Below are 26,086 nucleotides of genomic sequence, written 5' to 3'. Positions count from 1 at the left end.
TCCCCGCATTTAGCACACAGTAAGCACCCGTAAATATTGCTGATGGAATTTTTATGTCATCACATGATTTTCACAACCACATTATGCGATCTGTAGCAATACATGTATCTTTTTTTCCGCAAGTGGGGAAAAGGTTTAGAAAGATCCCAGAGTTTAAATGGCAGCTCAGATACTCAAGTCTAAATCAGCCAGGCCCACCTTTTAACCCCTGCCTTTCCCATCTAGCCGCTCAGTATCTGAACAACCTCAAGAAACCCTCTAAATCTGTTCCTTAGGAAAGAAATGGGACCACTAACTCCCTGGGTACTTCACAGAGTTTAGGTTGAAATCAAGTGAAAATGGAGCTGAAATGCTGTGTGACTACAACTCCCTACGGATGTAAAGGGTCCCTTATGTAAACATGGTGGTGTGGGAGGCGCAGTCTCTCTCCTAATAAAACAAAACACGTATTAGTTCCTTACGTGTCACCCCTCGTTTTAAAGCTAACAGGGCTTTAAAGCAAAGGCCTGTGGCTGCAAAATGACCCAATTAGACGAATACTGAGAAGGGCCCTGGGCACCGGCCCGGTGGACAAACGTCCCGAACGGACTTCAGAGGTGCAAACCCCTCCAAGAATTCCGCGGCCACTGCCCCGGGAAACGGCCACGCGGGGGTGAGGGGAGGCCGAGAGGGCGTGGATGGGGCTGGCGGCGGGGCCGGTGCAAGGGCAGGTGTCCACACGGAGGAAGGGAGGCTGGGGTCAGCGGGCCGGCCCTAGGGCGGGACAGTCAGTGGGTCCCAGGGAGGCGAGTGCAGATCCCCACTGCGCTCCCACCACCTCGCCGAGCCTCCGGAAGGGAAGAGCGGGCCAACCGGCCAGGGGGTGGGGAAGGGAGGAGAGGGGAGGGCCCTCCACAAAGTCGACGGAGGCCCCTTTCCTCAGCCCGTCACCCGGCGGCGACCAAAGTCTCCGCTAAGGGGACGCCGCCCCCGCGTCTCGGGCCATTATCGCCCCAAGCGGACCCGTCCTACCCACTGGGCCCCCGCATCACCTGAGGACTCCGGAGCCGCTGCACCCGAAGACTCCTGGGCCGCCCCCGCAGCAGCCGCCCGGAGAGAGCCCAGGCTGAGCACCCCTGGTCCGCACCTGCCACGGCCCGGCCACGGCCCGGCTACTCTTCCGGGAGACGTGGAAGGGCAGCGAGGACCCCAAACAGAGTGGCTTCCGAGCTGCCTGAGCGGCCGAGAGCTGAGAGCAGCCACCTGGAGGCGATTCAGGCGGCCGCGCCGGCAGCTGCGGGGACCTCGCGCCTGGCCACGCCCTCTTCCGCCTGCGGCAAGAAGACAGGGCGGGGCAAGGCCTGCGTGCGTGTGACGTGACTCTATTCCCGCTGACGACAGCCTGCACGCGGCGGACACAACATTGGAGGCCACGCCCATTCCACCAGCGGGGCGGAGTCCCACGGTGACAAGGGCCACGCCCAGCCGGGAGGGAATTTGAGGTCTGAGTTGGGCGGGGCGTGAGGCTCAGGTGGACCAGGCAGCATTCACCTTTGTCTTTTCCTCCTTCGTCCCGCAGGTGATGGGTGAGGATGCCGAGGCCCAGGGCAGGAGGTGAGAATGCATAGAACAAGATCCGCGATTTCAAGGAGCTTCCTTTCTAGCGACAGAGACAGATATTAAGTAAATCAATGAATGAACAAGACAATTTCAGAGCATTACGAGAGTTGTGACGACAAGAAAACAGAGAAGTCACTGGAGGTGGGGAGGTACTTTTAATTGTGTGATCAGAGCAGGACTCTGAGGAAGTGGCATTTGAGCTGGGACCCAAAAGACGGTAAAGGGCTTTCCATACAGCAGTATTGTAGTTCTGTTGTGACAGTTCATTGAATGTTTGAAAGTAGTCTAAAATCCACATTCAGTGATTCAGCACGTACTGTGTGCACAGGATTGGGCTAATTTAGCCCTAATGGCAAGTCTACAACAGAGTCCCAAGGATCCTCATTTTCATGTCGAGGAAACTAAAGATCAGAGAGAATAACTTGTCTAAGATCATCTGCTCTAATAAGGAGCCCATATTACTCCAAAACCTGAGCCCTTAGATTTATTGTCTGAAGATTACGTATCAGGAGTAATCACAGTTTTCTTCCTCACAAGTCAGGGTTAGCCCAGTCCAGTGGACAGAAAAGGTTTCAACAGCATGGGGAGGTAATAATAACAATAGGATCTAACAGTGATTGTGTCCTTATTTAGTGCAGAATATTGCGTTAAGCGTTTGGATGTGCTTCACCTCATTTAATTCTCACAACAGCTGCCAGGAAGGTGCTATTATTGTCCCATAGTAGGTGGTATTGTCCCCAACTACTAAGTAGCTCTTTCTGTTAAGGATTATATATCACCACCTGTTGCCAGATAACGGCAATGTGTCCTGTAAGTGTCCTTTCCAGCCTCACTGCTGTCAACACGGGTCACGTGACTTCCTTTGGCCAATGGAATGTGAACAGAAGTGCCTTTCAACACTTCTGAGCAGAAGTGTTAAGAGTCATTATGTGTTTTCACCAGCTCTCTTGATCTTCTCTACTCATGAGAATCCCCTGTCCCCGATGGGGCTGCTCCCTCCCTCCCTCTGGGTCCTGGAAGGAAAAAGAGATGTGAAGCAGCCCACGTCTAACATGTCACATGAGTGAAAAATAAACCTTTGCTTTTCTTTCTTTTAAAAAAAATTTTTAAATTGATTTCAGAGAGGAAGGGAGAGAGAGAGATAGAAACATTAATGATGAAAGAGAATCATTGATCGGTTGCCTCCTGCATGCCCCACAATGGGGATCGAGCCTGAAACTCAGGCATGTGCCCCTGACCAGGCTTTGAAATGGGACCTCCTGGTTCATAGGTTGTTGCTCAACCACTGAGCCACACCAGTGGCAAAACTTTGCTTTTGGATGCTACTGAGATTTGAGATTATTTCTTATATAGCCTTACCTAATGAAATCTGATTAATATGTACCCCCATTTTACAGATGAAGGCAGTGAGCTTCAGAGAGCTTTAGTTACTTGCCCAGGGTCATACAAGGAGTAAATTGTACATCTGGGATTCCAACCTAGGTCAGTGTGACTCCAGAAACAATGTTCTTAACCACTGAAGGGGTGAGAATGAAAGAAGTTGAAGTAATGAATGAATAAGAATGTCCAGTGAATTGAGATGGCATGGTAAAGAGGCAGAAATCAGATGATCTGGGTTCTTATTTGGCTGTCAACTAGTTTCAAGTGAGTTAATCTCTCTGACCCTCAATTTTATCAGGAAAAAAAAGGGGGGGGGGTCTGGCCCGGCCAGCATAAAAATAATAAAACGAAATAAAATGTATAAACCCCTGGCTGAGTTTGATATCCACATGGGAAAAAAATAAATCTTAATCTCTTGCTATAGACTGGATGCTTGTATCCCCCAAAATTCATGTTGAAATCCCAATCACCAAGTGATGGTTTTTGGAGTTGGGGCCTTTGGGGGTGATTAGGTCATGAGGATGGAACCCTCATAAAGGGATTATCACCCTTATTAAAGAGATCCCTGAAAACTCCCTCACCCATTCTGCCATGTGAGGTTATACTGAGAAGATGGCCAATTATGACCATCTATGAGGGCCAGCAGCAGACTCTCATCAGATACTGAATCTGCCTCTGTACTAATCTTGGATTTCCCAGCCTCCAGAACTGTGAGAAATATTTCTGTTGTTATAAGCTACCCAGTCCATGCTATTTTCGTTATAACAGCCCAATGGACTAATACACCCTTACTTTATACCATACATAAAATTTCAAATAGGTTATAGATCAAAGTGTGAAATGTAAAATAATAAAGGCTCTATCAGGAAACATAGGAGAGCCCTGGCTAGGCAGCTCAATTGGTTAGAGCATTGTCCTGATGTGCCAAGGTTGTGGGTTTGATTCCTAGTCATGGCACATACAAGAAGCAACCAATGTTTGCATAAATAAGTGAAACAACAAATCAATGTTTCCCTATCTATCTCCCTTTCTCTCTCTAAAATCAATAAATAAAATAGAAAAAAAAAACATAGGAGAACATCTTCATGACCTTGAACAGACCAAAAAACCTTGAACAAGATACAGACAAAAATTGCCACATACAAAGAAAAGATTGATAATTTGGACTTTGCTAAAATTAAAAACTTTTTTATCAAAAATAAGAGTGATGAGGCAAGCCAAAATTGGGAGAAGCTACTTACAATGCATATACCTGAAGAGGATTTGTATCCAGGATATATAAAGCTTTCCTAAAAATCCATTTTTAAAAAGGACAAGCAACCTAGCAAAAATGGATTAAGAATTAAGCACTTCAGCGTGACTCAGTGGTTGAGCGTAGACCTATGAAGCAGGAGGTCATAGTTCCATTCCCAGTCAGGGTTGCAGACTAGATCCCCAGTGTGGGGCCTGCAGGAGGCAACCACTGATCAATGATTTTCATCATTGATGTTTCTATCTCTTTCTCTCCCTCTTCCTTCCTCTCTGAAATCAATAAAAATATTTTTTTAAAAAAGAATTAAGCACTTCACAAGACAAAATATCCAATAGCACATGAAAGAGTGTTCAATACCGTTAATCATTAGAGAAATGCAAATTAAAATCACAATGAAAGATTTTAGCATATCCACTAGAATGGCTAAAATATAAAAAGATGAAGAATATCAAGTACTGGTGAGGATGTGGAGCCAGCTAGAATGCTGTGCATTTCTAGCAGGAGTGTAAGTGAAAGGACTAAGTGGAAAACTTGGACTCTATCTATTAAGGCTAAATAGTATAGCCCAGCTTTATGACCTGGTGTAGGGCTATCCTATGAGTTAGCAGTGCCACTCAAAAGACATGGATGCAAGTGTCTGCCCAAAGACATGTACAGTGAAAAACCATAACTACATGCAACAGCATGAATAAATCAGATATAGTTGAGTTAAAGATATGGTGTTGAGTTAAAAGAAGCCAGTCCTTGCCCAGTCTGCATGGCACAGTGGTGGCGTGTCAGCCTATGAACTGGGAAATCGTGGTTCGGTCCCCAGTGTGGGGTGTGCAAATCAATATGTATATTTTAAGCTAGTCCTCAAAGACTATGTTCTGTGTAGAGCTATTTATACAAAGGCGAAGACCAGGCGAAGCTAATCTATGTTTATAGAAGTTATAATAGAGGCAACTACTTTGATGGGGAGGGTAGATATTGACTAGGAATGGTAAAGATGAAGGCTGCCAGGATGCTGATAATATGCTATGTCTGGACTTTGGTAGTGATTATAGGTATGAGTAGATATGTAAAAGTTCATTAAACTCTATTTGTTAACTTTATTGCAAAGATATTATGCCTCAATTAAAACAATTCTTAAAAAATATACATACGTATCCTCTAAGTAGGCAATTCCACTTTTAGGTAATTATCCTATAGAGGTACTCACACATATGCAAAATGATGTATGCAAAGCTATTAATCACGGGATGCTTATAATGGCATATATTGGTAACAAGTTAAATGTTCACTGATTTTAAAATCTTGGGGTATTCATCCAACAGAATACTATGAACTGCTTAAAAAAGACAACAGAAGCTCTTATGTAGGGATCTGAAAAGAGCCCTACAATCTTAACAATATATGTTGTTAAAAACAAAGAAAAGGTGGTGTTTATCGTATGCTATCATTTTCATACAAATACCTTTTATGGTCGAGCCTATTTCTCAAGGGACGCTTTCTTTGCAGGAGAAGTTGGCTGGGCAGCAGAAGTGAGAGGGAGATTCATTCTTTAATGAATCCTTTTTTGTATATCCCCTTTGAACTCTGTATCATGAGAATCTATTGTGGGGTGTTTTTTTTATGTAAGTAACATAATTTTTTTGAAACTTTAAACACCCTAGGAGGCTGAATGCCCTCCCAAGTCTTCACAGCCCTGCCCCTCAGGTGCCTGAGACCCCGCCTTTATGTCACCAGCCCAGCCGCTGCAGGCATCCTCTAGGGATTTTGTGATTCTCATTAGAAGATGCCTGTGTTCCTGCAGCTCTGGGTTCTGTGATTCCACTTCCTGGCTGAACAAATTTGAAGAATGAAATTGTGAGCCTCATTCTGCATTTTTACCTACCAGCAGCAGGGGGCACTCCGTACTTAAAAAGATATGTATGCATGTCTATTATCTCTGAATTGACAAGTGAAACCAGCATTGCTGTATCCTTTTGTTTACAGAGCACAGAATGTAATATTTCCATGAGTCGATCCTGGATGATGCCTATTCCCATGCCTGTTTGGAAGTTCCTTCAAATGCATCAAGCCGATTCTGGTGGTTCCCATGTTTTCTGGAATACTAAATTGTGCCCAGAAAATAGTTCCTTTGCCACTGAGCCCCTGATGAAGCTTCCTAGGCCCCCATCCACCCCACGTCCTCAGGCTGTCTTTGCTTTTGCTAAGAGTCTCCAGCCGCCATATGACCCCATGTTGGCAGCGGGGCTGGGTGGAGAAAAGCTTTGTGCTGTCCTGGAAACAGCACATGCTGGTATCAGCAAACAGCCTGCTATGCCTTGCTTGGGCTTAATGGATAGCTCCCTTTCTCTCTCAGGGCCTCAGTTTCCCCATCTGTTCAACGGGTGGTTAGTGAATTTTAAGGTGTAAGTGAATGCCACAGAATTCTTTCTTTAAAGGACATCTGTCTATATCCCATGTATAAGATAAATCAAAGTTGAGCAGTCCTATTGGATGAATGAGGATGAAGAGAGTGGGGACTGGAAGAGGGTATGCAGAGCCCCACCCAATTGCTCCCCACCCCCACCAAGAAGCTCCTGAGGAACCCAGAGAGTTTTAAATGCCTTTACACTCAGCATCGGTGTTTTTTAAGAGTCTCTTCTTAGCCTGGCCAGCGTGGCCCAGATTGAGCGCTGACCTATGAACCAGGAGGTCCCAGTTCAATTCCCAGTCAGGGCACGTGCCTGGGTTGCGGGCTCAATCCCCACTGAGGGGCATGCAGGAGGCTGCTGACCAATGATTCTCTCTCATAATTGATGTTTCTACCTCTCTCTCTCCTTTTCCCTTCCTCTCTGAAATCAATAAAATTATATTTAAAAAAAAAAAAAAGGGATCTCCCATCTCTGAGATGCTGGGATTCTCCGGAAGGCTGGACCAGATCTGGTGCAGGGAAGGGACCTATATCTTATCTTTTTTGTGACATATGCCCTTTTGCAGAATTGTGTTTTTAAATGCATAAAATAATATGCATAGGATGACAAAGGAACTATATTTAAAAAGATACTGAAATATGGTTATAAAATATTTTTAAATTTTGTGATTAAATAATCCATATATATGCTTATTAATACATTAAAATTAAACCCAGCCTCCTTACTCTGGCTCACAAGTCCCTGCAGGATCTGGCCCAGGCCTCTCTTTCAAGCTCCATCTTAAACAGATGTCCCTTGTATGCAAACATTCCAGCCATCCCAATGTTCCCACTGCCTGGAAATTTCCCTTCCACCTGCCCCTTGGTCCCCCCCCCCACACACACACACACCAATCCCATGTCTTATGGCTGGTCCCTCTCCATCCTTCAGGTCTTAGTATAAAAGTCTCCCCTCCAAGGCCTTCCCTGGCCACCCTGAGTAAACTAGGTTCTGTCCTTCTCCGCATGGTACACCACTCAATATAATTTTATTTTGTATAATTATAATTTTATAATTACGCAAATTTATAATAATTTGCATGGCGAGTATATATTGTTATTTATGTATTCAGTGTCCACCTCCCCTCCACAAATGCATGGACCACATCTGTCTCTGTTTCCCTATTTCATACTTCTCACCTAGGACAGGGCCTTCTACATGCCAGGTGCTTATCTAGTTGTTCAGTGAATACATGCAGTGGGCCCACCCTGTGGATAAGAGCTGCTAGTCCCATGAAATAGGTCAGTGATGGCGAACCTATGACACGCGTGTCAGAGGTGACACGCGAACTCATTTTTTTGGTTGATTTTTCTTTGTTAAATGGCATTTAAATATATAAAATAAATATCAAAAATATAAGTCTTTGTTTTACTATGGTTGCAAATATCAAAAAATTTCTATATGTGACACGGCACCAGAGTTAAGTTAGGGTTTTTCAAAATGCTGACATGCTGAGCTCAAAAGGTTCGCCATCACTGAAATAGGTAGATACCTCAGGAAGAATCTATTGCATATGTAAGCATCCAGCACGAAACCTGGCACACAGGTGCTTCATAAATGGCAGGCATGGTTTTGTGTCCCTCTGAGTTTTCCCCTGCAGGTCCTTCTGCTCATTCTTCTCCATCCAAAGTCCCAGCTCCATCCGAAATGCATGCATGGGCCTCCGGGCCCTCCCATCCAGCCTGCCTGTCCCACAAGGCCAATCTGCTGCTTTCCTCCCCAAAGTCATCTCAAGAAGCTTCACTACTTGGCTTTCAAGGACCCCAGGACCATGGAGGTGGGCCATTCTATTCCGCGGAAATTCTGGAGGCATGCCTGGCCTGCACGCAGTCAGATTACTGGTGGAGTTCCTCCCGCCTGAGAGGAGAGGGAGTCTCCATGCCCCTCAGAGGAGATTTCATCTTTGCGGTTGGGTGTGACTTTGGTGGAGTGGCCAAGGGGCAGGGCTAGAGCAGCCCGTGGCCTCAGGAGCCAGGAAGCTGAGAAGGAAGTAAGGAATGAGGGATCGTGAGTGGGTTCTCCCTGGTCCCAGGGGGAAAAGGGCGGAGAGGACAGATGTCTGAGTCATGTGACAGGGTTCCAGAAGGGGCACTGCCAAAGTCATTGCCCTGTAAATTGACTGCTAATTGTGGTTTGGGGATACAGTGCCTGCAAGTGGGGTAGCTGAAGGGCCTGTACTCCCACATAGCAGGTGCCAAATAAACGTGTGCTTGCTTCAGGCTGTGTTCCTCCCGACTGGCCTGTTCCCCCCTAACGGGGTGGGGGGGTGGGGCTGAGGCAGCGGAGCAGGGACTCCGTGCTCTGCTTTACCTCGCCAGGGTTGTTTCCTAGCATTTGGACAGCTGTAGGGTGGGACCGCACCCCTAGGGTGACCTTTCCTCCCCTGCCATATCGCTGGTCATGTGGTTTAGACCCCCCTGACCTTTCCCCCTTAGAGAACATCCAGGCCTCAGTTGTGTTTCAGCTCCAGGCCCAGAAAAGCATCAAAACCAGACAAGCACTGCCAAGGCTGACCTCGGGACCAGCTGCACTGAATAATGACCCCCTGCCCTGGCACCGACCAATCAGTGGAGGCCCGGACCCCAAAAGGACACCCCTGGAAAGCTGCTGGATATTCTATTGAGATCTCCCCCTGGGACCTCCCCTAAAATCTCCTCCCTTAACACCCTTAGGATGGAGGACCAGGGTGCTCTCCCTCCGGGGAGCTGGCCCCGTGCCTTTCCCTCCCCCTCGCACTCCCCCCCAGGTGTGTCACCTTTACCTGCCTCACTTCTAAGCTCCAAGGGCCTTCCTTTGCCTCTATAACTTGTTTCCTCAGCCCATTTCTTCTACAAGTTACTTCTCCCTCTGTGATTTTCTAAATAAACACTTTCTTATAGTTTGAGTCTTGGGTCTGAATTCTTTCCTAGCCAGAACTCAAGTACCCAGGTTGCTGAACCCAGGTCTGGTCTCACCCTGCTGGCCAGTTTCAAATCTGGCAGGTTTCTCGCCACAGACAACACAAGTACAGTTACTCTTTATCTGAAGACCTAGGGACTTTGGCCATTAAATGTTAAGAATCCCCTTTCTTCCTATTTCTAATGGTATTTTCATGTTCCTTCAAACTTTCATGGTCAGCCTCCCTTAAGCTTCTTTTATCTCCTGGAGGCCCTTCAGGCTTTGGATAGCACACTCCTCAAAGTCCTTCCGGTTTCTGCATGCTCTCCCTCTGGGCAGCACAGCGGTGCCTTTCCCTTGCACCTCTTGTTCCGCCAGACACATTACCTTTGCCTTCCTTTCTCCTAAGCTCCAAGGGCCCTCCTTTTGCTTCTGTAACTTGTTTCCTGAGCCAACGAAACCCAGCTGGCTCACTGTGTAACCGAAGCCGGATCCTGCTGCCTGCTGCAGTGCAGCCAAACTCTGGAGACAGGTGCTGTGCAGGGCGGACCAGCAGCCCCTGAACATCGGGTGATGAACAGATTACTCTGGACAGTTTCACTGTGGGGGAGAGGGCTAAGGGGCTTACCAGACTCCAGGGTCCAAGCAGCCTCGATTGCCTGCCTCATTAGGCTTTTATTGGAATTTTTATCTTTAGATAAAATCAGTAGGGTGAGTAATCTTGGGAGAACACATGTTTACATTGTCCCCTAGGCAAGGGCGTTCAGGGATTAAGCATAAGGATTCTAGTAAACACCCGGGGTTCTGCACGTGCACAGACTTGTTTGGAAAGGTCAAGGAATAATGAAGGGCGCCGCCTTCAGACACTCCCCTAAGTCAGAATTCCGATAAACAGGGCAGGTGGCCTTCCACACACTTCCCTTTTATGAGAATGTCCTCCTTACAAACTTTCCAACCAAGTCTTTTGTGCTCCCCAACAGTGCTGGCAAAAGGAAAGAGGTTTATTGGAGTGCTGGCGTCCCAAAGAGATGGGGCACTCTTCCCAATCCTCAAAAACCCATCTCCCCTTCGCGGAGCAGGCCAGGGTTTTTATCAAGGAGGAGAGTGAAAACAGAACAGAGACCAGGGGGAGGGATGTGGGCAATCCCTCTTTCCTGGAAGTAGAGAGAAGGGGGGTCGGGGGAGGAGAGACTGAGGGAGTGTTGCTTCTCAAGGTTTCCTCTTCCCTTTTTGCTGAATTTGTAGTTTTACCACAGACACCTGTGGATCTTCACAGATGTGCCAGGCATTCCCTTCTCCCCAAAGCAGCTTTCTTTTAAGCTGTAAAAAAGAAGCTAGATAAGAAAGAATAACACAGGGTTTTAATTACACATTCTTAAGATATCAGAGGTTGGCTGCAGCCTTAAAACAAACAGAATTCATAATCTTTTTATCGCTTAATTGGAATGTTAATTTGTAGTTACAATTTCTATTACCTTGGTAACTTTCTAAATAAACTTTCTCTTACCAGGAGCAGTTTGCCTAGGCAGTTCTGGTTCAGCTTCTCTCATGAGGGCCTCTGATGAGCTGTTTTTTTTATGTTTTTTTTAGTCTGACTGCTTCTTTATCGACCACTTGGTGCAAGGCACACAGTTACCCGGTGTCAGGAAGGCTGGAGTGTGGCTTGGGTAGTAAAGAGCGGGGGGCTCTCTCAACTTCGTTTTTGGTGTCGTGCTGCTTTAATATGAAAGAACCCAGCTGCCTGGCCAGCATGGCGCAGTGATTGAGAGTCAACCTATGAACAAGGAGGCCATTGTGTCCTAGTGGAATGGCAGCTGGCTTCCCCGCAGGCCTAGGTGAGTCACCTGGAGAGCAAAACTGAAGGAAGCCCTCATGCTCAGTTGTACAAATGCAAGGTCAGTGTTAGGTCAAAAGGGGGTCCAGGAGCTGATGCATGCCTCCGCCAGGCAGATGGTGACGTAGATACTGGGCCCTTCCTAGAATCCGTAACAGGCCAGTGCACCAGGTAAATGGTGACGCAGATACCGGTCCTGCCCTGGAATTCCTAACAGGTCAGCTACCAGACAGATGAGGATACCTGGAAACTGTGATGACCCCCGCGGCAGGAACTCCCACAGCTCATGCTCCCCCGCCCTCACTGTATAAAAAAATGCCCCTACTCCCTCTCGGCGGCGCGACTCCACTGGTCCAACCCCAGGACCTATGGACCTCGCCCGAGAGCGCAGAATAAATTCTCCTCCTTCAATCTGCCTGACTCTCTGACTCAGTTTCCTGCGCCGCGAACCTCACAGTCAGCACCTGCGATTAAATGTCGCCCTAAATTCAGTGTCATTGATGCCCTGCCTTTCTCAGTCTAGTCCAGGGGTGGGCAAACTTTTTGACTCAAGGGCCACAATGGGTTCTTAAACTGGACCGGAGGGCCGGAACAAAAGCATGGATGGAGTGTTTGTGTGAACTAATATAAATTCAAAGTAAACATCATTACATAAAAGGGTACGGTCTTTTTTTTTTTAGTTTTATTCATTTCAAACGGGCCGGATCCGGCCCGCGGGCCGTAGTTTGCCCACGGCTGGTAGTCTCAGCCTTGTCCCCCACAGCGAGCAATGCAAGAGACCAATGAGGAAGCCATGATATCTTTTCTGGGTCACCCTGGAAGCCAGAAGTCACCACTTCCACCAATTCAATGTGGGAGAAGAATATGTGAGGACTGTGAGTACCAGAGATGAGATGCAATAATGTCTGGGATTTGCTATGAAGTAGTAATCAGGACTGGGGGGACTTTGTGAGAGTGCAAATCAAACCAGACTGACCACCAGCTGATCAATGTTGAGTGAGGTCCATTACACTGTGCTGTCTACTCTAGCAAATGTTTGAGATTTTCCACAATAAAAAGTTAAAACAAAAAAGATATGATATAGGCAGCAGTTTTCCTGCTCAGCCAGAGTGGAGCAACTGCTGGTCCCAACCCAAGTTCACCTTTTTCCTGATGCTGCACAGGGTATTTGGTGACCAGTTGCCTCGTTGGTCAGAATTAGCTGAAAACTAACATAATAACTTTTATCAAAAATAATTTGAAAGGAAAAATAGTCACCCAAAGTCCATAGTTTACCTACGGCTCACTCTTGCAGAAGTATCTATATGGAATAATAACATTTATTTTAAAAATTTACAGCTGTAAAACAATATTATGTAATTTAAAAATACTTAATTTTTGCATGGGTGGAGATGGAAGAGGTCATAGAAAGAATAAATAGTGATGGAAAAGTAAAATAAAATTTAAAAAAATACTTTATTATTTTTTTAAGGGAAACATGAGGGGATTTTTATTGATTTTTTTTAAGAGAGAGAAAGGAAGGGAGAGAGATAGAGAGATAGAAACATTGATGAGAGAGAAACATCATCAAGCAGCTGCCTCCTGCATACCCCCTACCGTGGATTGAGCCCGAAACCTGGGCATGTCCCCTGACCAGGAATCCAACCAGTGACCTCTTGGTTCATAGGTTGATGCTCAATCACTGAGCCACACCAGCTGGGCAATACTTTCTTATTATTTTTTAAATATATATTTTTATTGATTTCAGAGAGGAAGAGAGAGGGAGAGAGAGATAGAAACATCAATGAGGAGAGATAATCATTGATCGGCTGTCTCCTGCACTCCCCCAACCAGGGACCAAGCCTGCAACCGGGGCATGTGCCATGACCAAGAATGGAAAGGTGACCTCCTGGTTCATAGGTTGACTCTCAACCACTGAGCTACACTGGCAGGGCAATAGTTTATTTTTTTAAGAGAAGTTTTAGGTTTGCAATAAAATTGAGAGGAAGGTATAGAGATTTCCCCTACACTCCCTGCCCCCACACACATATAGCCTCCCTCAATATCATACACCAGAACAGTACCTTTTTTTTTTTTTAACCATGGAAGAACCTACATTGACACATCATAATCACCCAAAGTCCATAGTTTACCTAGGCCTCACTCTTGGTGCTGTACATTCTATGAGTTTAGGCACAAGTGCATATGACATATCCATCATAACAATGTCACACAGAGTATTTTTACTGCCCTAAAACCCTCTGTAACCTGCTTATTCATCACCTCGCCCTCACCCCTGGCAAACACTGAGACTTTTGCCTTTTTCAGAATGTTACATAGTTGGAATCCTACAGTATCCAGGCTTTTCAAATGGGCTTCTTTCACTTAGTAATAAGTGAAAATGTCTTCCATTCTTTTCATTGTACCATGTAATTTTTATAGATGTATAATTGCATATTGATAATATAAAGGTTTACAGTAATAATAAACATTAATTTATAACAGGGGTTACTTCTGAGTGGAGGATGCAGGGTCAGAGGAGCCCTCATATATAAGTTGTTTTTATTTGTTTGTTTTATTTTTATTTATTTATTTTGTTTAAATATATTTTATTGATTTTTTTTACAGAGAGGAAGGGAGAGGGATAGAGAGTTAGAAACATCGATGAGAGAGAAACATCGATCAGCTGCCTCCTGCACACTCCCTACTGGGAATGTGCCCGCAACCAAGGTACATGCCCTTGACCGGAATCGAACCTGGGACCCTTCAGTCCACAGGCTGATGCTCTATCCACTGAGCCAAACCGGTTAGGGCTGTTTGTTTTAAATATATATATATATTTTATTTCAGAGAGGAAGGGAGAGAGAGAAACATCAATGATGAGAGAGAATCATTGATTGGCTGCCTCCTACATGCCCCCTACTGGGGATCGAGCCTGCAACCTGGGCATGTGCCCTTGGTTGGAATTGAACCTGGGACCCTTCAATCTGCAGGCGGATGCTCTGGCCACTGAGCCAAACTGGCTAGAGCAATATATAAGCTGTTTTTTAAGGGTCAGAAACAAATATGATAAAGCTGAATGGTTGGTATATGGGCATTTGTTATTCTATAGTCTTATGTTTAAAATATTTCATAATTAAAAAAAAACAACCAAAAAAGTAATATTTCATAATTGTAAATTATATCTAAAAAAGCAAGAATACCTACTGCTATTCAACCTTGTACTAAAAGTCTCAACCGATGTAATAAAACAAGAAAAAAATTTTAATTGGCAAATGATTCAAACACTGCCACAGTGCCTGAAATAAGAGATCTTTAAGGGGACTTAGGTAAAGGATCTTTTTTTTTTAAAATTAAATTTCTTTTGGCACTCTTTTTTTTTTTTTTAAATAACATAAGAGCATTTGTTCAAGGGTAGGAATAATATGAAGAAGACACCAGAGCTCCTTTCTTGAATGATATACGGGAAGGTAAGAGGCCCTGAAAGTTTAATAGTATAAACTTAAGAGGATGAGTATTAGATTCATTCATACACTCTGTGTAACTTTCCATTGATTCAGGGCCTCATGTATAAAAGTATGACGTTGTTTGGGAACCTTTTATTGAATACAAGTAGAGGGCCAGTGCATGAAATTCATGCACAGGTAGGGTCCCTAGCAGCTGCCAGCCAGAGCCTTCATTCATTCTGCACCACCCCCTGGCGGTCAGCACATGTCATAGCGAGCAATCGAACTCCTGGTAGGTCAAACTCCCAAGGGGACACTTTGCATATTAGGTATATATATATATATATATGCTTCGTTAGCCAATTTACTGCTTCCTGTTTTGATTCTTTTATTTCCTAAGTCAGCAGTCTCACTTTGAACCAAGTGCTTTGTTGTAGAGAAAGAATGAAAAAGAGGAACTCTTTCTCATGTTAACTATTTTTATTTTGAAATGAAATCCATGTCCATGTGTTTTCCTGAACGTCACAAACCAGCTTTACTCTGCAATTCAGCTTTGGTTTGGGGAAGTCATGGGTTCCGGGATATCAGCCAAAGATAATAATGGCTTTTGGCAACATATTTTCATGCTCATTGAGGGCTGAAGATAGAAGATGTGACAAGAGATAATACTGATGGTATTTCTTTGATTTGCTGAACCCGAAATTGAAAAATAAGTTTTATTTGGGAGAAGGAGTATAAGAAAATGATTTGGCAAGTGATTTTTCAGGGAATGACCTGAGATCAGCCAGACTCAGCCCAAAGTCTTAGATTCTTTCACCTGTAGCAACATCTAGAGACGCCCTGGGGCTGGAAATCAGATGAGCTGTATTCAAGTCCTGCTTGGTGGCTAACTTGCTGTATGATTCACAAGTCATGTTTCCTTCAGTATCTTGACTTCTTTATTGACAAAGTTATTCCAGTTCTAAAATTCTGCATCCAAAGTTAGAAAGGGACTTCATTAAATCTAGAAAGAAGCTTCCCAGAAGTTGGAACAAGAGGGTCTCTGGTCAACTCTCATGCATTCATTTGGTATTGAGCCAACATTTGCAAAGTGCTTACACATCGTGGAGGTTGTTAATGTACTAAGCAGTGACTACTGAGCAAAATGTGATGGAGAGACCCAGGTCTGTCAAGAGCACTTTGGTGGAGCGCCAGGGTTTTCCTCAGTAGGCACTTGGGCAAAGCCCTGTTCTTGAAGGTAATTCTCCAGGTAGGGGGCTTTCTTGAAATCTTTAGCTTGAGCTCCAGGGGAAACCTGGTCTTAAGGACAGGGAGAGGGTGAGGAAGCTTCAATGGCCCAGGTCCAGCTTGAGGGACCCTACCTGTGCATGAATTTCATGCACTGGGCCTCTACTTGTATTCAATGGTAGTCATGTGCTCTTGATTACCTGCTTCAACAATGAATAAATAAAATGTGGTACATTCTAACAATAAAACATTACTGGGCCATAAAAAAGAGTGAAGTACTGATACATGATACAACATGGATAACCTTGAAAATATGTTAAATGAAAGAAGCCAGACACAAAGGCCCATAATGCATGATTATATACAGTATATGAAATGTCCAGGAAAAGCAGGTTTATAGAGATGGAAAGTAGATTTGTGGTTGCCTGGGCCTGATGGGTGGGAACCAATAGTGACAGCAAGTGGGTATAAGAGATCTTTGGGGTTTGGTGGAAATGTTCTAAGATTAGATTGTGGGGATGGTTGTTCAACTCGGCACACTGACTATAAATTATTGAATTGTATACTTCAAATGAATGAATTGTATGCTAAATAGATTGTATCTCAATAAAGCTGTTTTTTAAAATGAGAAAGAGCCACTGCACATTATGTTGAAGTAAAGTTGCTAACCCCTTTCCTTAACAAGGGCCATCTTTTATTCTGAGAATATTTAATTCCTACTATTTTTTCTTTCCCCAGTTAATACGTCCTTTTCTTCTGGAAATCAAGTGACAGAAAATGGAAGCAATAGTAATTTTTTAAAAAATCATTCTTCTCCAGTGAGTAAAAAGCAAACATCCTGTGCCAGTTTTTGAAAATTTGTGAAAACTGAACTGATCTGTGAAGTCCAAGAGTTTGGGAAGCCATAGACCAGCTGATCTGTTCAACTGGGAAGAGGTCTTAGGGATCAATGAGCTCAACCCTCTCATTTTCAAGATGAAAAAAAAGTGGAGATTCTGGGTAGTTCATTCTGTTCCCATCCTCACTGCTGCCTCCAAGGTGCCTTCTGATTCCAGGAATCTAAGAACTCTTTACCTACCTAACTGTGCACACTAAGGTATGACATTCTGGGCAGGTCAAAATGTTAAGAGGCTTTGCCTGGCCCACATGGCTCAGTGGTTGAGTATCGACCCGTCAGGGCACTTGCCTGGGCTGAGGACTCGATCCTGTTGGGGCCATGCAGGAAGCAGCCAATCAAAGATTCTCTCTCATCATTGATGCTTCTCTCTCTCTCTCTCTCCCTCTCCCCTTCTCTGAAATCAATAAAAATATATTTTTTAAAATGTTAAGAGGCTTCACTCCCGACACAGTTCTAGGGAAATGCTTGGTTCCCCTGAGCTGAGTTAATCCGGGTAAGTCACTGACTTTGACCCGCCCACACCTTCACATGACAGTCAGAGGCTATGCAGTGCATCTGTCAAGTGACTAAGAAGTGCTTACTGGCCTAAAGGAAGAGATGTTGACTGTGTTGGTAACTAAGGCTTCTTCCCCAAGACTCAGCAACAGGACATGTGATTTGTAACCCTGGGGCTGGACTCCAGCCTTGCATTCTCGGTTTCACCCTGGCTGCTGAAGATACACCATGTTAAAGTGCCCTGTCCCTCCAAGGGTCAAGGAACTCGGGGAATGCAAAGATTAATTAGGCGTGTCTGTCTTTACTTATTCACACCCAGTCTTGATCCAGAAGCGATTGAGAGAATGATAATGAAGTTATCTAAATATGGAAGTCATGTTCTGATCCTAAACCCAACTTTTATTTAAAATGTCTATAGAAAATATTCAACTACATTTTTTATACTTCTTAGCTCTTTAGTACAAAAATAACTTTATTGAAATATAATTCATACAACATAAAATTCACTCTTTAAAAGTGTACAGTTGAGTGGTTTTTAGCATATTCATATTGTGCACCCATCACCACTATGTAATTTTAGGATATTTTCATCACCACCATTCCCCCTCCCTCCCCCCAAAAAGAAACTGTATCTGTCAGCAGTCATTCTGTCTCAGTCTCTGGCAATCACTAACCACTTTTTTATGAATTTGCCTAATGGACATTTCATGTAAATGGAATGATACAAATATGACCTTTGTAATAACTCCTTTCACTTATCATAATGTTTTCAAGGTTCATCCATGTTCAGTAAAACACTTTTTTAAAATATAAATAAGAGAATGAGAAGACACGCCACAGACTGGGGAAAAAAATATTTGCAAAAGATAGATCTGATAAAAAATTATTATCCAAAATATACAGAGAATCCTTAAAACTAAAAAATACAGGGCACATACATACGTTGTGGGTTTGATCCCCAGCCCAGGAGCATACAGGAGGCAACCGACCAATGTTTCTCTCTCACATCGATGTGTTTCTCTCTCTCTCTCTCTCTCTCTCTCTCTCTCTCTCTCTCTCTCTCTCTCCCTTCCTCTCTTTCTAAAATCAATAAAAACATATCCTCAGGTGAGGATTAAAAATTTTTTTTTAAATGAGCAAAAGACCTGAACAGACATCGCATCCAAGAAGATACAGAGATGGCAAGTAAGCCTATGAAAAGATGTCCAACATCGTATGTCATTAGATAATGGCAAATTAAAACAACAATGAGACCACTACACACCTATTAGAATGGTCCAAATCCAAAACACTGATGACACCAAATGCTGGCAAAGATGTAGAATAAGAAGCCTCGTTCATTGCTGGAGAGGATGCAAAATGGTACAGGTATAACCACTTTGGGAGATAGTTTGGCACTTTCTTAAAAAAGTAAACATACTCTTACCATATGATACAGCAACTATGCTCCTTGGTATTTACCCAAGTGAGTTGAAAACTATGTCCATACAAAATCTGTACATGGATGTTTATAGTAGCTTTATTCATAATTGCCAAAACTTGGAAACTTAAAGATGTCCTTCAGTAGATGGTTGGATAAATAAACTGCAGTACATCCAGACAATGGAATATTATTCAGGGCAAGAAAGATATGAACTATCAAGTCATGAAAAGACATGGGAGAAACTTAAATGCATATTACTAAGTGAAAGAAGCCAATCTGAAAAGGCTGCATACTGTAGGATTCCAACTACAGTTATATGACTTTCTGGAAAAGGCAAAACTATGGAGACAGTAAAAAGATCAGCGGTTTCCAGGGGCTGGGTGGGGGAGGAAGGGGTGAATAGGTGGAGTAGGGAGGATTCTTTTGGGCAGTGAAACTACTCGGTATGATACTTAATGGTGGATACATGTCATTATACATTGGTCCAAATCCATAAAATGTACAACACCAAGAGTGAACCCTTGTAAACTATGGACATTGGGTGATGATGGTGTCAATGTAGGCTCATTGATTATAATAAATGCACCACTCTAGTGCAAGATGTTGAGGCTGTGTGCATGTGGGCTGTGTTGGGGGGGGGGGGGCGGTAATATGGGAAATCTCTGTACTTTCTGCTCAATTTTGCTGTGAACCTAACACTGCTCTAGAAAATATAGTCTAATAAAAAAAGGTAAATAGCCTGGCCCCAGTGGCTCAGTGGTTGAGTGTTGACCTATGAACCAGGAGGTCACAGTTCAATCGCCAGCAGGGCACATGCCCAGGTTGCAAGCTTAATCCTCAGTAGGGACATGCAGGAGGCAGGCAACCAATGATTCTCTCTCATCATTGATGTTTCCATCTCTCTCTCCCTCTTCCTTCCTCTCTGAAATCAATAAAAAAATTAAAAAATGTATATGTATATATTTACATATATATACTAATATACATATATACACATATATACATATGTAATATATACATATTACATATTTATATACATATATACATATGCAATACATATATACACAAATATACATATGTATATGTACATATGTAATATATACATATATGTATTTACATCTATGTATATACATATATACATATGTAATATATATACATATATATGTATTTCTCCCACCCCATAACAAAGAAACAGAATTTCTGGAGGATGAGGCCCAGAAATCAGGATTTTAAAAAGATTCCCAGGTGATTCTAATGTGCAGCCAAGGTTGAGAACCGCTGTCCTAGGGGAAGATCGTAATAGAATACTCAGCAGTTTTTCAGATGTGTCCTTTCAGGGTCAGCGTCTGCACTGGTTGCTTGGCCGGCACCAGGGCAGGGGGGTCATTATCCGATGCAGCTGGTCCTGAGGTCAGCTGTGGCTGGTTTTGTTGCTTTTCTGGGCCTGGAGCTGAAATACAACTGAGGCCTAAATGTTACCTCTAGGGAGGAAAGGTCACCCTGGGGACAAGGTCCCACCGTACAATTGTCCGTTGCTAGGCTCCTGGGACTTCACACTTTGATGCCCTTGGGTACCTGGCCCATTGTCCTTGCTTGGCTCATGTCTGTCTAACTGCCTACCACAGATGGTAAGAAAATTAATTATCCAAAATTTCATCAGTTGATGTAAAAAATTAACAGTAAGCTTCTAAGTCTTGTTTCAAGATGCACTGTATTCCATGAAAGTAATTCCCTGGAAAATTTTAAATGAACAAGCCATGATTGCAGTGAAATAAAAAGGGATTCTGATCATTTAAAAACAAAACAGTGACTTTGAGGAATCGTGAACGAGCAAGTGTATAAAGTGAGATAGCAAAGCAAGGGAAAGGAGAGAGTGTGATGGGGTGTGGGCTCTCTTGTGTTCTCTGAGGAGGAGAGTCATGTGGCCAGGAGCCAGCTGCGTGACTGGGAGGGAGAGGGCATTCCAGGAAGAGGAAACTGCACATGTCAGCGCCAGGATGCGGTTGGCTGGAGTGGAGTGAGTCATGTGGCAGGAAAAGAGGTGATGGCGATGGGCATCGGCAGGAGTCAGGTGATGTGAGTGGGGTAGAATTTTACTCTGGGAAGAATGGAGTGCTTTTTGAGCTGGAAGCCATCATGAAAAGTTTTGGAAATAGACAGTGGTGATGGTCACACAAGAATGTGAATGCTGCCGAAACCGGTTTGGCTCAGTGGATAGAGCGTCGGCCTGCGGACTGAAAGGTCCCAGGTTCGATTCCGGTCAAGGGCATGTACCTGGGTTGTGGGCACATCCCCAGTGGGAGATGTGCAGGAGGCAGCTGATCGATGTTTCTCTCTCATCGATGTTTCTAACTCTCTATCTCTCTCCCTTCCTCTCTGTAAAAAATCAATAAATATATTTAAAAAAATAATTAAAAAGAGAAAAAAGAACAAGTAGTGCTTGGTCAGAATAAAAACAAAGGTGTTGGGGGCCAGAGGGAACAGCATCATTAAATGTCCAGGGGAAGAGAGGTTATGAGACATTTTATTTTCATTTATTTACTTATTTTTATTACGAGACATTTTAAAAAATCATCTGCAGGAGGCCTATGGGAAGCTGCTGGGATGCTGGCCAGGCCCAGTTTTCTTTTTTTTTTTTTTTAAATCTCAGTGCTGGTAACCTGGGTGTGTTCACTCTGTGAGAATTTATTGAGCTACAGCTTGTACATTTGTAATTTGTGCATATTTCTCTGTACATGTGTTAAGAGAAAAACACAGGCCCAAATGAGCGGCACTCAGGTGAAAAGCCCAGGATACCAAGCATAGATTTAATACCTGATCTAATTGGACTGTAAACTTCTAAAAACATAATTTGAATGAACCAGCCTGGAAGTTTCTGGTCAAGCACCATTACTGTCACACAGGCCCTCTCTGTCCCCCACAGAAAGAAAAGGCAACCAACATAATGAAAACCCTTCCTCTTCTCTTCCAATAAAGAAAAGATGCTCTGCCCTGGCCGATTGGGCTCAGCAGATAGAGCGTCGGCCTGCGGACTGAAGGGTCCCAGGTTCGATTCCGGTCAAGGGCATATGCCCATGCCCAGGTTGCAGGGGCTCAATCCCAGGTCGGGGGTGTGCAGGAGGCAGCCAATCAATGATTCTCTCTCACCATTGATGTTTCTATCTCTCCCTTCCTCTCTGAAATCAATAACAATATTATAAAAAATGAAAAGATGCTCTTGCCCCAAATTAATCCTTTGTTTTATTTCACTAATAGTTTCCTTGCCCCAACCTGCTAACTAAAAAAATCTTCCATTTTGTACAGCTCCTCAGAGAGCCCTTCTAGTTGCTGGATGGGATGTTTCTCCAGTCATGAATCGATTAAAAAAGCCCATTAGAGCCCGACCAGCGTGGTTGAGCATCGACCTATGAACTGGGAGGTCATAGTTCAGGTTCGATTCCTGGTCATCAGGGCACATGCCTGGGTAGCAGGCTCGGTCCCCAGTGTGGGGTGTGCAGGAGGCAGCCAATCAATGGTTCTCTCATCATTGATGTTTCTACCTCTCCCTTTCCCTCTCTGAAATGAATAAAAAAAAAATAAAGGCAGTTTTGTCATTAAAAAAAAAGCCAATTAGATCTTTAAATTTATGCCATTGAATTTTTTAAAGACATGTTATACTTCAATTGCAGTACTTGTCTAAAAACAAGTCCAATTTGCTTGTGGGGAGAATTGACTGAGGACCCTCGGGGCTTGGGCTGGTACCCAACACTTCCCATGCACTCAGTCAATAGCTGACACTTGACTGAAGCCTGTCCTTAGTTGTTTCATTTCATGAATTAATTCATTTGATCTCTACAACAATCCGAATGAGACAGGCTAGTATTCCAGGACAAGTGAAAGAGGGAAATAGACAGTTAAACACCAGTTTGTAGCCATCTAGTAAATCCTATATTCCCTAAACCAGGGACACTTAAGAGTAAATGGTTTGGCCATGGCGGGTGGCTCAGTAGGTTGGAATATCTTCCGGTGCACCCTGAAGGTTCTATTCCTGGTTAGGGCACATACCCAGGTTGCAGGTGGGATCCCCAGTCGGCGTGTGTAAGGGAGGTAACCAGCAATGTTTGTCTCTCACATTGATGTTTCTCTCTCTCTCTCTCTCTCTCAAATCAATAGAAACATATCCTCAGGTGAGAATTGAAAAAAAAAAATAAATAAATGGTTTGCACTTCTCCTCCCTAACCAGAGGGCAAATAGCTTAAAGTGCCCTACTCAGGGAGACAGATAGCAGAAATCCAATTAGTGCCATTTGCCAGCCACACCCAAGGACAGATGAAGTTAAGACAGCCATGGGCAAACTAAGGCCCGCGGGCCGGATCCGGCCCGTTTGAAATGAATAAAACTAAAAAAAAAAAAAGACCATACCCTTTTATGTAATGATGTTTACTTTGAATTTATATTAGTTCACACAAACACTCCATCCATGCTTTTGTTCCGGCCCTCCGGTCCAGTTTAAGAACCCATTGTGGCCCTTGAGTCAAAAAGTTTGCCCACCCCTGAGTTAAGAGAATAAATCTCATTGTGGTATATCAACATAAAGCTGACAAATATTCAATTGAGATCCTCCCCTAAGACCTACCCTAAATGCCTAGCCTTTGAAACCCCTTAAAATGAAGGTTCCAGTGTATGCTTTCCCTAGATGCCCGCACCTTCCCCCTCCCCCTCTCCTTCCCCAAAGGCATGCATCTCCTAAACTCTAAGGGACCCCATGAGGCTTACAACCAGGACAGCAATGGGCAGTTCATCGCAGGCAAACTCCCTGAATCTGACCCCAAAGCCCCCTTTCCTATGACTTCTTTTTTTTTTTAAAAGATGTTCTTTGTAATATACTTTTTTACACAGTTTGTTTGTTCTTCTTAATCCTCACTCGAGTACATGTTTTCCATTGATTTTTAGAGAGAGTGGAAGGGAGAGGGAGAGACAGAGAGAAACACCGAAGAGAGACACATCGATTGGTTGCCTGCCACATGGTCCCTGCAAACGAGGTACATGCCCTTGACCGGAATCGAAACCGGGACCCTTCAGTCCGCAGGCTGATGCTCTGTCCACTGAGCCAAACAGGCTAGGGCTCCTCTGACTTCTTAGTGAGCCAAAGCAGCCCAGCCTGGGCTCATTTCTCCACCTAGTTCTTCTCCTGTTATCCTAGGCCAGTGGTTGGCAAACTCATTAGTCAACAGAGCCAAATATCAACAGTACAACGATTGAAATTTCTTTTGAGAGCCAAATTTTTTAAACTTAAACTATATAGGTAGGTACATTGTTATTAATTTAATTAGGGTGCTCCTAAGCTGGCCTTTGCTAAAAACGTCCTCAATCTGGTTGAGGTACTGTTCGCTGAGGTCGACCCCTTCCAACTCTCCCATCTACACTCGTCTTGTATACTTGTTTCAGATAGATGAGTGTGGATGGGAGAGTTGGAAGGGGTCCACCTCAGCGAATGTTCCTCAAAACAATGTACCTCCCCCTCGCTGCGTATCCCGCGGCCCGCCTGCGCCATGTCTCCCGTCACCTGACCAACTGACCGACCGACACCCCCCACTTCTTCTAACGCCACTTCTTCAAAATAGACTCGCCCAGGCCGAAAACCGACTTCTGCGCATGGGCCACGAAGTTTTAATCGTACTGTATGTGCTCGCCCGCACGTGGTATTTTGTGGAAGAGCCACACTCAAGGGGCCAAAGAGCCGCATGTGGCTCGAGAGCCGCGGTTTGCCGACCACTGTCCTAGGTGCTTCCTTGCTTCACTGTCCCTAGCTTTAATAAACATACTCTAAAATTCACCCGAACTCATGTTGTGAAATTTTTCCTGCAGGAAGTCAAGAATTCACACACTATCAGCCGGCCCTAGGCAGACCCACCAGTGGCCAGGCCCCCTTTCTGGTAACACTATGAAGCACAGAGAGCTGAAGTTGGAGTAGGCAGATAGGCAGGCATAAGCAGAGCCTGAATGATAGGCCAGGTACAGAAAGTCACCAGGGCAGAAAGCCCTGGGTGCCTAACAATGGAAAACCGTAGGGTGGGACCTCACCCCCAGGGTGACCTTTCCTCCCCTAGCATATGGGTGATCATGCGGTTTCGACCCCTGACCTTTTATATCACTAGTCATGGGGTTCGGATCCCGGCCCCCCCCCACCTTTCATCCGCTGGCATATCATTATTCATGTGGTTTATACCCCCTGAAGAGAGCAACAAGGCGGTCAGAGAATAACCTCATACAAGCCCTTGCACAACCACTCCGTTAAGCATTGTAAGCCCTAGAGATAATATCTAGGCCTGAGTTGTTTCAGCTCCAGGCCCAGAAGAGCAACAAGGCCAGGCTGACATCAGGACCAGCTGTGATGACTAATGACCCTTGCCCAGGCACCGATCAATCTGTGGTTAACGAAAGAAAAACACCCATTGAAACCTGTAAAGAATTTTTGTGAGTTTATTTGAGCCAAACTGTCAACATATACCAGGAAGCAGAACCTCAATGAATTGAGATAATGCTCCAGAGAATGGCGGGTTACATCTGTATTTATGCATTGCAATCAAAGGAAAGGGGCATAGGTGGGTTACATGAAATCCATTGGTGATAGACTAGAGAGGCGGGAGAAAGCAAAGCAGGGAAACCCCTGGGATTGGATAAAAAGTAAAATGATAGACACATACTTAGGTGGGTGCAGGAACAATTAACATAACAATGAAGGGATTTGTGGTATCTGTCCTGGAGCCCAGGCACATTAGGTTGTGCTCCAAGGGGTCCAGAAAAAGGGAAATTACAAGTTATCCAGACATTTCAAGGGTCTGTTATTATAGATGCAAAAAGGCAGATAGGCTCAGTTAAGGTAAAGGTTGACCTTGTCAGTGAAGATACCGGCTTAGGATGTAACTACCCACCATAACTGCTTTTAGTGAAAGTTTAATTTCAGACCATCCTTTGTGGTTACTTTAGGTCTCTGAGTTTGCAAGACTGCCAGTGAAGATACCGGCTTAGGATGTAACTACCCACCATAACTGCTTTTAGTGAAAGTTTAATTTCAGACCATCCTTTGTGGTTACTTTAGGTCTCTGAGTTTGCAAGACTCCATGCAGGCCTCCCCTGAGCTTTCAGGTCAGCATGTGGCCCCTCTCATTCACGCTGTGGAGACATCCTTTCACACACAACAAAGAATTACCAGGCCCCAAATGTCGGGATTGCTGAGGTTGAGAAACCTCACC

General features: G+C 44.3%; 1 protein-coding gene across 3 annotated transcripts in view; it reads right to left on the bottom strand.

Annotated features, from left to right (window-relative positions):
* The window catches only part of GOLGA5 (golgin A5), a 32,000-nt gene extending 30,819 nt beyond the window's left edge, over window positions 1–1,181 (bottom strand). For 2 of the 3 annotated variants that reach the window (XM_006100503.3, XM_023764083.1), the window contains exon 1: window positions 1,032–1,181. The gene's annotated coding sequence lies outside the window, so the exon portion shown is untranslated. The remainder of the gene's footprint in view (window positions 1–1,031) is intronic. The other variant, XM_023764082.1, reaches the window with a different exon arrangement.
* Between the last annotated feature and the right edge of the window lie 24,905 nt (window positions 1,182–26,086).

Source organism: Myotis lucifugus, unplaced genomic scaffold, assembly GCF_000147115.1.
Source record: "Myotis lucifugus unplaced genomic scaffold, Myoluc2.0 scaffold_316, whole genome shotgun sequence".
Classification (NCBI taxonomy): domain Eukaryota; kingdom Metazoa; phylum Chordata; class Mammalia; order Chiroptera; family Vespertilionidae; genus Myotis; species Myotis lucifugus.
Note: the sequence above shows the minus strand (reverse complement) of the source record. Positions and strands in the feature narration are given on the sequence as shown.